Raw genomic sequence first — 12,277 nt, forward strand, 5'->3', positions numbered from 1 at the left:
ACAGGTGTCGCTGGAGCTCTGTCTACAGGTGTAGGGTGAGCACACCTCAACACAGAACATCTCTCCCCTGCAGCCGTGGACTCTAATATTATAAAATCGCCTCATTACTGCAGGGAAAGGCCAGCTGTAGCCTCACTAACTTCCAATACCAGAGGCATCCAGTGGTAATGGTACTACTAAGCCTACTAGCATAGCCTAACATGTTTATCCAAATGATCCTCAAATGATTGCCTAAGCCTGAACCTAGCTAGCTACACTGTACAAAAGGCAGGGTAGGCCAGTTTAAATTTCTATGCCTAATCTAGATAACTACATACATGTCAATGTGCATGGCTATAACATACTTGTTACTCATGTTAATCTCACTCACCCCGCTGTCGGTTTGACCAGCCTATATATGTTCAAGCTCCATGTTACCGACATAATAGTCTGCGCTTGCCTACACTACTGTGCCCATATCTTGAGCCACTACTATTGTTTTACTCAAATACTGAGCATAGATGACCTAGCAAGGTTACGCATCTAACATCTTTATTTTATTTTATCCTACTCTTACAAACTAACTGTTTAGTTAAGCATGCAAAATATAAAAATGTGCGAATCATCATGCCACTGTTTATCTTTTATTACGCTTGTAATACGCTGTTGTGGAGTCCGTGGAAATCTTGTAAACATCTGCACAATCAAAAATAAAGAATTAAAAATAAATAAATAAATAAATAATTAAAAAAAGAGCTCAGTGATTATAGCTAGGGGAGTATGTAGAGTATAGCAATCCCCCAGTGTAGATGCAGTCGTATCTCCCCAATCATGAGATGAGGCTCTATGTTGAGGGTCAAACAGGAACAGACAGAGCTGTGGTTTTATTGTTCTTATATACACATTTTTACACAATAGTAACACCCACAGGGTTTTGTGGAACAGCCAAACATGTAATATACAGTAAAACACTCCCATTCGTTCCCACAAAATCCTCCCCTCTGCCTGTGATATAATTACTGTACACAATGGGTTTATGTGTGTGTGTTCGAATCGCCAAACGGGACTTAGTCTCTGTGGCTGAAAACTCAATGGAGGAGAAGGTAAGGGTCAGCGGTGTTCGTTGAAATGTGTAGCCGATTTCAGTTCCATGAATTTGGCTGCACACACCGCTGACTGCGTCAGAATGAATAAAGATGGCCGCCGCCACAAGTTCCTTTGTACGAACATCGGCCCACCCAGCGGTCGGCAATTTACCTAAAGTAGGCTCCCAGCCTGGGAGGTAAATTAGCCGCACACTTCCACTTCTGGGTGGTCCGCTTGTGTGATACTTGGTTCAGTAAGCCCCATTTACTGAACCAAGTGGGAAAAAGCCATGCACACTGGGGACACCGTCTTAAAGGGGCATTGTCCCAAACAAGTCTGAATATGTCCCCAGACGGTTCTTAAAGGGCCATACACACCAGGGCTATAGTCATGAGGAAGGCTTCTCCATAACCCAGGGAAGCAGGGCAATTTGTCATAAGACAAAATAGTGACAAAAGTCGTTTTGTAACACAGGCTTCTCCAGGACCCAGTGGCGAGGTTAGTTTCGCCACATATATTATTCCCCCCATTATAAATGATACATATTATACCCCCCCATTATAAATGATACATATTATACCCCCATTATAAAATATAGATATTATACCCCCCATTATAAATGACATATATTATAACCCCATTATAAATTATTATATACATATTATACCACCATTATAAATTATTATATACATATTATACCTCCATTATAAATGATATATATTATACCTCCATTATAAATGATATATATTATACCCCCATTATAAATGATATATATTATACCCCCATTATAAATGATATATATTATACCCCCATTATAAATGATATATATTATACCCCCATTATAAATGATATATATTATTATCCCCCATTATAAATTATTACATATTATCCCCCATTATAAATGATATATTATAATATCCCCCCATTATAAATGATATATTTTATTATACCCCCATTATAAATTATATATTATAATATACCCCCATTATGAATTATATATTATAATATACCCCCAATATAAATTATATATTATACCCCCATTATAAATGATATATTATACCCCCATTATAAATGAAATATATAATATCCCCCCATTATAAATTATATATATTATACTCCCATTATAAATGATATATAATATTATCCCCCCATTATAAATGATATATTATATTATCCCCCATTATAAATTATTACATATTATCCCCCCATTATAAATGATATATTATAATATCCCCCCATTATAAATGATATATTTTATTATACCCCCATTATAAATGATATATTATAATATCCCCCCATTATAAATTATATATTATAATATACCCCCAATATAAATGATATATTATACCCCCATTATAAATGAAATATATAATATCCCCCCATTATAAATGATATATATTATAATATCCCCCCATTATAAATGATATATATTATAATATTCCCCATTATAAATGATATATTATAATATCCCCCATTCTAAATTATATATATTATAATATCCCCCATTATAAATGATATATATTATAATATCCCCATTATAAATAATATATTATTCCCCCATGATAAATGATATATTATAATATCCCCCCATTACATATGATATATTATAATATCCCCCCATGATAAATGATATATTATCCCCCCATTATAAATGATATATCATCCCCCCATTATAAATGATATATTAAAATATCCCCCATTATTAATGATATATTATATTATCCCCCATTATAAATGATATATTATATTATCCCCCATTATAAATGATATATTACCCCCCATAATAAATGATATATTACCCCCCATTATAAATGATATATTAAAATAACCCCCATTATAAATGATATATTATATTTTTCCCCCATTATAAATGATATATTATATTATCCCCCATTATAAATGATATATTACACCCCATAATAAATGATATAATATATTATCCCCCCATTATAAATGATATATTATCCCCCATTATAAATTATACATTATAATATCCCCCCATTATAAATGATATATTATATTATCCCCCCATTATAAATGATATATTATGTTATCCCCCATTATAAATGATATATTATATTATCCCCCCATTATAAATGATATATATTATACCCCCCATTATAAATTTATATTATACCCCCATTATAAATGATATATATTATACCCCCATTATAAATGATATATAATATTAGCCCCCCATTATAAATGATATATTATCCCCCATTATAAATTATTACATATTATCCCCCCATTATAAATTATATATTATAATATCCCCCCATTATAAATTATATATTATAATATCCCCCCAATATAAATGATATATTATACCCCCATTATAAATGATATATTATACCCCCATTATAAATGATATATATTATACCCCCATTATAAATGATATATAATATTAGCCCCCCATTATAAATGATATATTATCCCCCATTATAAATTATTACATATTATCCCCCCATTATAAATTATATATTATAATATCCCCCCATTATAAATTATATATTATAATATCCCCCCAATATAAATGATATATTATACCCCCATTATAAATGATATATTATACCCCCATTATAAATGATATATTATACCCCCATTATAAATGAAATATATAATATCCCCCCATTATAAATGATATATGTTATAATATCCCCCATTATAAATGATATATATTATAATATCCCCCCATTATAAATGATATATATCATAATATCCCCCCATTATAAATGATATATATTATAATATCCCCCATTTTAAATTATATATTATAATATCCCCCATTATAAATGATATATATTATAATATCCCCATTATAAATGATATATATTATAATATCCCCATTATAAATAATATATTATCCCCCCATGATAAATGATATATTATAATATCCCCCCATGATAAATGATATATTATCCCCCCATTATAAATGATATATTATATTATCCCCCCCTGATAAATGATATATCATCCCCCCATTATAAATGATATATTCAAATATCCCCCATTATAAATGATATATTATATTATCCCCCATTATAAATGATATATTATATTATCCATTATAAATGATATATTACCCCCATAATAAATGATATATTACCCCCATTATAAATTATATATTACCCCCATTATAAATTATATATTAAAATATCCCCCATTATAAATGATATATTAACCCCCATAATAAATTATATAATATATTATCCCCCCATTATAAATGATATATTATATTACCCCCCATTATAAATGATATATTATATCATCCCCCCATTATAAATGATATATTATGTTATCCCCATTATAAATGATATATTATATTATCCCCCCATTATAAGTGATATATTATAATATCCCCCATTATAAATTATATATTATATTATCCCCCCATTATAAATGATATATTACAATATCCCCTCATTATAAATGATATATTATATTACCCCTCATTATAAATGATATATTATATTATACCCCCATTATAAATGATATATTACCCCCATTATAAATGATATAAAATCCCCCATTATAAATGATATATTATATTACCCCCACATTATAAATGATATATTATATTATCCCCCCATTATAAATTATATATTATATTATCCCCCATTATAAATGATATATTAAAATATCCCCCATTATAAATGATATTATATTATCCCCCCATTATAAATGATATTATATTATCCCCCCATTATAAATGATATTTTATATTATCCCCCATTATAAATGATATATTATATGAGGTTGATATAAATGATATATTCAATTATCCCCCCCCCCATTATAAATGATATATTCAATTATCCCCCCATTATAAATTATATATTATATTATCCCCCCATTATAAATTATATATTATATTATCCCCCCATTATAAATTATATATTATATTATCCCCCATTATAAATTATATATTACCCCCCATAATAAATGATATAATATATTATCCCCCATTATAAATGATATAATATATTATCCCCCCATTATAAATGATAAATTAAAATATCCCCCATTATAAATGATATTATATTATACCCCCATTATAAATGATATATTATATTATCCCCCATTATAAATTATATATTATCCCCAATTATAAAGATATATTATATGAGGTTGATATAAATGATATATTATATGAGGTTGATATAAATGATATATTATATGAGGTTGATATAAATGATATATTATATGAGGTTGATATAAATGATATATTCAATTATCCCCCCCATTATAAATGATATATTACAGATCCCCCATTATAAATGATATATTATATGAGGTTGATATAAATGATATATTATATGAGGCTGATATAAATGATATATTATATTATCCCCCATTATAAATGATATATTATATGAGGTTGATATAAATGATAGATATAAATGGTATATTATATGAGGTTGATATAAATGATATATTATATGAGGTTGATATAAATGGTATATTATATGAGGTTGATATAAATGATATATTATATGAGGTTGATATAAATGGTATATTATATGAGGTTGATATAAATGATATATTATACGAGGTTGATATAAATGGTATATTATATGAGGTTGGTATAAATGGTATTTCATATTATATGAGGTTGATATAAATGGTATATTATATGAGGTTGATATAAATGGTATATTATATGAGGTTGATATAAATGGTATATTATATGAGGTTGATATAAATGGTATTTTATATGAGGTTGATATAAATGGTATATTATATGAGGTTGATATAAATGGTATATTATATTATATGAGGTTGGTATAAATGGTATATTATATGAGGTTGATATAAATGGTATATTATATGAGGTTGTATATGAGGTTGATATAAATGGTATATTATATTATATGAGGTTGATATAAATGGTATATTATATGAGGTTGGTATAAATGGTATATTATATGAGGTTGGTATAAATGGTATATTATATGAGGTTGGTATAAATGGTATATTATATGAGGTTGGTATAAATGGTATATTATATGAGGTTGGTATAAATGGTATATTATATTATATGAGGTTGGTATAAATGGTATATTATATGAGGTTGGTATAAATGGTATATTATATGAGGTTGATATAAATGGTATATTATATGAGGTTGATATAAATGGTATATTATATGAGGTTGGTATAAATGGTATATTATATGAGGTTGATATAAATGGTATATTATATTATATGAGGTTGGTATAAATGTTATATTATATGAGGTTGATATAAATGGTATATTATATTATATGAGGTTGGTATAAATGGTATATTATATGAGGTTGGTATAAATGGTATATTATATGAGGTTGGTATAAATGGTATATTATATGAGGTTGGTATAAATGGTATATTATATGAGGTTGATATAAATGGTATATTATATGAGGTTGGTATAAATGGTATATTATATGAGGTTGATATAAATGGTATATTATATTATATGAGGTTGGTATAAATAGTATATTATATTATATGAGGTTGGTATAAATGGTATATTATATGAGGTTGATATAAATGGTATATTATATTATATGAGGTTGGTATAAATGGTATATTATATGAGGTTGGTATAAATGGTATATTATATTATATGAGGTTGGTATAAATGGTATATTATATGAGGTTAATATAAATGGTATATTATATGAGGTTGGTATAAATGGTATATTATATTATATGAGGTTGGTATAAATGGTATATTATATGAGGTTGATATAAATGATATATTCAATTATCCCCCCCCCATTATAAATGATATATTCAATTATCCCCCCATTATAAATTATATATTATATTATCCCCCCATTATAAATTATATATTATATTATCCCCCCATTATAAATTATATATTATATTATCCCCCATTATAAATTATATATTACCCCCCATAATAAATGATATAATATATTATCCCCCATTATAAATGATATAATATATTATCCCCCCATTATAAATGATAAATTAAAATATCCCCCATTATAAATGATATTATATTATACCCCCATTATAAATGATATATTATATTATCCCCCATTATAAATTATATATTATCCCCAATTATAAAGATATATTATATGAGGTTGATATAAATGATATATTATATGAGGTTGATATAAATGATATATTATATGAGGTTGATATAAATGATATATTATATGAGGTTGATATAAATGATATATTCAATTATCCCCCCCATTATAAATGATATATTACAGATCCCCCATTATAAATGATATATTATATGAGGTTGATATAAATGATATATTATATGAGGCTGATATAAATGATATATTATATTATCCCCCATTATAAATGATATATTATATGAGGTTGATATAAATGATAGATATAAATGGTATATTATATGAGGTTGATATAAATGATATATTATATGAGGTTGATATAAATGGTATATTATATGAGGTTGATATAAATGATATATTATATGAGGTTGATATAAATGGTATATTATATGAGGTTGATATAAATGATATATTATACGAGGTTGATATAAATGGTATATTATATTAGGTTGGTATAAATGGTATTTCATATTATATGAGGTTGATATAAATGGTATATTATATGAGGTTGATATAAATGGTATATTATATGAGGTTGATATAAATGGTATATTATATGAGGTTGATATAAATGGTATTTTATATGAGGTTGATATAAATGGTATATTATATGAGGTTGATATAAATGGTATATTATATTATATGAGGTTGGTATAAATGGTATATTATATGAGGTTGATATAAATGGTATATTATATGAGGTTGTATATGAGGTTGATATAAATGGTATATTATATTATATGAGGTTGATATAAATGGTATATTATATGAGGTTGGTATAAATGGTATATTATATGAGGTTGGTATAAATGGTATATTATATGAGGTTGGTATAAATGGTATATTATATGAGGTTGGTATAAATGGTATATTATATGAGGTTGGTATAAATGGTATATTATATTATATGAGGTTGGTATAAATGGTATATTATATGAGGTTGGTATAAATGGTATATTATATGAGGTTGATATAAATGGTATATTATATGAGGTTGATATAAATGGTATATTATATGAGGTTGGTATAAATGGTATATTATATGAGGTTGATATAAATGGTATATTATATTATATGAGGTTGGTATAAATGTTATATTATATGAGGTTGATATAAATGGTATATTATATTATATGAGGTTGGTATAAATGGTATATTATATGAGGTTGGTATAAATGGTATATTATATGAGGTTGGTATAAATGGTATATTATATGAGGTTGGTATAAATGGTATATTATATGAGGTTGATATAAATGGTATATTATATGAGGTTGGTATAAATGGTATATTATATGAGGTTGATATAAATGGTATATTATATTATATGAGGTTGGTATAAATAGTATATTATATTATATGAGGTTGGTATAAATGGTATATTATATGAGGTTGATATAAATGGTATATTATATTATATGAGGTTGGTATAAATGGTATATTATATGAGGTTGGTATAAATGGTATATTATATTATATGAGGTTGGTATAAATGGTATATTATATGAGGTTAATATAAATGGTATATTATATGAGGTTGGTATAAATGGTATATTATATTATATGAGGTTGGTATAAATGGTATATTATATGAGGTTGATATAAATGGTATATTATATTATATGAGGTTGGTATAAATGGTATATTATATGAGGTTGGTATAAATGGTATATTATATTATATGAGGTTGATATAAATGGTATATTATATTATATGAGGTTGATATAAATGGTATATTATATGAGGTTGATATAAATGGTATATTATATTATATGAGGTTGGTATAAATGGTATATTATATGAGGTTGATATAAATGGTATATTATATGAGGTTGTATATGAGGTTGATATAAATGGTATATTATATTATATGAGGTTGATATAAATGGTATATTATATGAGGTTGGTATAAATGGTATATTATATGAGGTTGGTATAAATGGTATATTATATGAGGTTGGTATAAATGGTATATTATATGAGGTTGGTATAAATGGTATATTATATGAGGTTGGTATAAATGGTATATTATATTATATGAGGTTGGTATAAATGGTATATTATATGAGGTTGGTATAAATGGTATATTATATGAGGTTGATATAAATGGTATATTATATGAGGTTGATATAAATGGTATATTATATGAGGTTGATATAAATGGTATATTATATGAGGTTGGTATAAATGGTATATTATATGAGGTTGGTATAAATGGTATATTATATGAGGTTGATATAAATGGTATATTATATTATATGAGGTTGGTATAAATGTTATATTATATGAGGTTGATATAAATGGTATATTATATTATATGAGGTTGGTATAAATGGTATATTATATTATATGAGGTTGGTATAAATGGTATATTATATGAGGTTGGTATAAATGGTATATTATATGAGGTTGGTATAAATGGTATATTATATGAGGTTGATATAAATGGTATATTATATGAGGTTGATATAAATGGTATATTATATGAGGTTGGTATAAATGGTATATTATATGAGGTTGGTATAAATGGTATATTATATGAGGTTGATATAAATGGTATATTATATTATATGAGGTTGGTATAAATGTTATATTATATGAGGTTGATATAAATGGTATATTATATTATATGAGGTTGGTATAAATGGTATATTATATTATATGAGGTTGGTATAAATGGTATATTATATGAGGTTGGTATAAATGGTATATTATATGAGGTTGGTATAAATGGTATATTATATGAGGTTGATATAAATGGTATATTATATGAGGTTGATATAAATGGTATATTATATTATATGAGGTTGGTATAAATGGTATATTATATTATATGAGGTTGGTATAAATGGTATATTATATGAGGTTGGTATAAATGGTATATTATATGAGGTTGATATAAATGGTATATTATATTATATGAGGTTGGTATAAATGGTATATTATATGAGGTTGGTATAAATGGTATATTATATTATATGAGGTTGGTATAAATGGTATATTATATTATATGAGGTTGGTATAAATGGTATATTATATTATATGAGGTTAATATAAATGGTATATTATATGAGGTTGGTATAAATGGTATATTATATTATATGAGGTTAATATAAATGGTATATTATATGAGGTTGGTATAAATGGTATATTATATTATATGAGGTTGGTATAAATGGTATATTACATTATATGAGGTTGGTATAAATGGTATATTATATGAGGTTGGTATAAATGGTATATTATATGAGGTTGATATAAATGGTATATTATATTATATGAGGTTGGTATAAATGGTATATTACATTATATGAGGTTGGTATAAATGGTATATTATATGAGGTTGGTATAAATGGTATATTATATGAGGTTGATATAAATGGTATATTATATTATATGAGGTTAATATAAATGGTATATTATATGAGGTTGGTATAAATGGTATATTATATTATATGAGGTTGGTATAAATGGTATATTACATTATATGAGGTTGGTATAAATGGTATATTATATGAGGTTGGTATAAATGGTATATTATATGAGGTTGATATAAATGGTATATTATATTATATGAGGTTGGTATAAATGGTATATTACATTATATGAGGTTGGTATAAATGGTATATTATATGAGGTTGGTATAAATGGTATATTATATGAGGTTGATATAAATGGTATATTATATTATATGAGGTTGGTATAAATGGTATATTATATGAGGTTAATATAAATGGTATATTATATTATATTATATTATATGAGGTTAATATAAATGGTATTTTATTAATAAATCCAATAAATCCAGAACTGACCTGCAGCCTCTGCTCTCCCTAGAAGATAAGGAAATCACACCGGAAATGACAGACCGGAAGCAAAACCTGCGTGTCACTGCATTTCCTGGCTTGCGTTCCAAACCATGGTGACTGACTATTACGTCACAAGGAATCGCAACGTGTGCCGGGAAATGTAAGGCTTGTGGATGTGGTGTTTCTGGGAGTTGTAGTTTTCCTATTATTCCTATCCTATTATTCTTTAGGGATGGAAAGAGCTGTGAACAACAACTCCCATGGAGCACTGCGCTGACCTCTTATCGGATAACTGCAGATCTGTCCTACTTCCGGTGTCATTCCACTGAGCATCCATTACCGCCACTCACAGGAGAGCGCCACCTGCTGGCCAGTGCTGGGACTGAATGGGCCCCATTTATATTATTATATCGTATTATATTATTATACTGCATTATATTGTACTGTATTATTATATTATACTGTATTATTATATTATACTATATTATTATACTGTATTATATTATACTGTATTATTATATTATACTATATTATTATATTATTATACTGCATTATATTATACTGTATTATTATATTATTATATTATTATACTGTATTATATTATTATATTATACTATATTATTATATTATTATACTGCATTATATTATACTGTATTATTATATTATTATATTATTATACTGTATTATATTATTATATTATACTATATTATTATATTATACTGTATTATTATATTATACTATATTATTATATTATTATACTGTATTATATTATACTATATTATTATATTATTATACTGTATTATTATACTGTATTATATTATTATACTGCATTATATTATACTGTATTATTATATTATACTATATTATTATATTATTATACCGTATTATATTATTATACTGCATTATATTATACTGTATTATTATACTGTATTATATTATACTATATTATTATATTATTATACTGTATTATATTATACTATATTATTATATTATTATACTGCATTATATTATACTGTATTATTATACTGTATTATATTATACTATATTATTATATTATTATACTGTATTATATTATACTATATTATTATATTATTATACTGTATTATATTATACTATATTATTATATTATTATACTGTATTATTATACTGTATTATATTATACTGTATTATTATTATATTATACTATATTATTATATTATTATACTGTATTATATTATACTGTATTATATTATTATATTATACTGTATTATTATATTATTATACTGTATTATATTATACTGTATTATTATTATTATATTA

The 12,277-nt window shown here is 25.2% G+C and overlaps 1 protein-coding gene across 3 annotated transcripts in view; it reads right to left on the reverse strand.

Moving 5' to 3' along the window:
- The window catches only part of LOC134575216 (oocyte zinc finger protein XlCOF22-like), a 33,158-nt gene extending 22,115 nt beyond the window's left edge, over window positions 1-11,043 (reverse strand). For 2 of the 3 annotated variants that reach the window (XR_010085604.1, XM_063434470.1), the window contains exon 1: window positions 10,985-11,014. The gene's annotated coding sequence lies outside the window, so the exon portion shown is untranslated. Of the gene's footprint in view, window positions 1-10,984 lie in introns of all 3 variants that reach the window. The other variant, XR_010085605.1, reaches the window with a different exon arrangement.
- Window positions 11,044-12,277: the final 1,234 nt, after the last annotated feature.

Source organism: Pelobates fuscus, chromosome 10 (assembly GCF_036172605.1).
Source record: "Pelobates fuscus isolate aPelFus1 chromosome 10, aPelFus1.pri, whole genome shotgun sequence".
NCBI lineage: Eukaryota > Metazoa > Chordata > Amphibia > Anura > Pelobatidae > Pelobates > Pelobates fuscus.